Raw genomic sequence first — 376 nt, 5'->3', positions numbered from 1 at the left:
CGCCCCAGAAACGCGCATCCCTCGCGCTCCCTCATTCCGGTCCAGATCTTACGAAAACAAGGAAGACAAGGTCAATATTTAGCCAAACAAAATAAAGGTCAATATTTAGCCAAACAAAATAAAGGTCAATATTTAGCCAAACAAAATAAAGGTCAATATTTAGCCAAACAAAATAAAGGTCAGTATTTAGCCCGGTTCAAAAGTGTCTGGAAAAAAAAGACTGTCTCTTTCTCCCTCCTCCTCGTCGCCAACTTTATCCCTATATTTCTCTCATCCCCTTCATTTACCTTCCTTTATCTCTCTTTCCTCTCACCCCGTTTCCTCACCTTAGCTTATTTCATGTCTTACTCCCCTCCCCACCTTTTTTTTTTTATCT

This window comes from Penaeus monodon, chromosome 24, assembly GCF_015228065.2.
Source record: "Penaeus monodon isolate SGIC_2016 chromosome 24, NSTDA_Pmon_1, whole genome shotgun sequence".
Lineage (NCBI taxonomy): Eukaryota > Metazoa > Arthropoda > Malacostraca > Decapoda > Penaeidae > Penaeus > Penaeus monodon.
The sequence above is the reverse complement of the archived record's forward strand: the minus strand, read 5'-3'. Positions refer to the sequence as shown.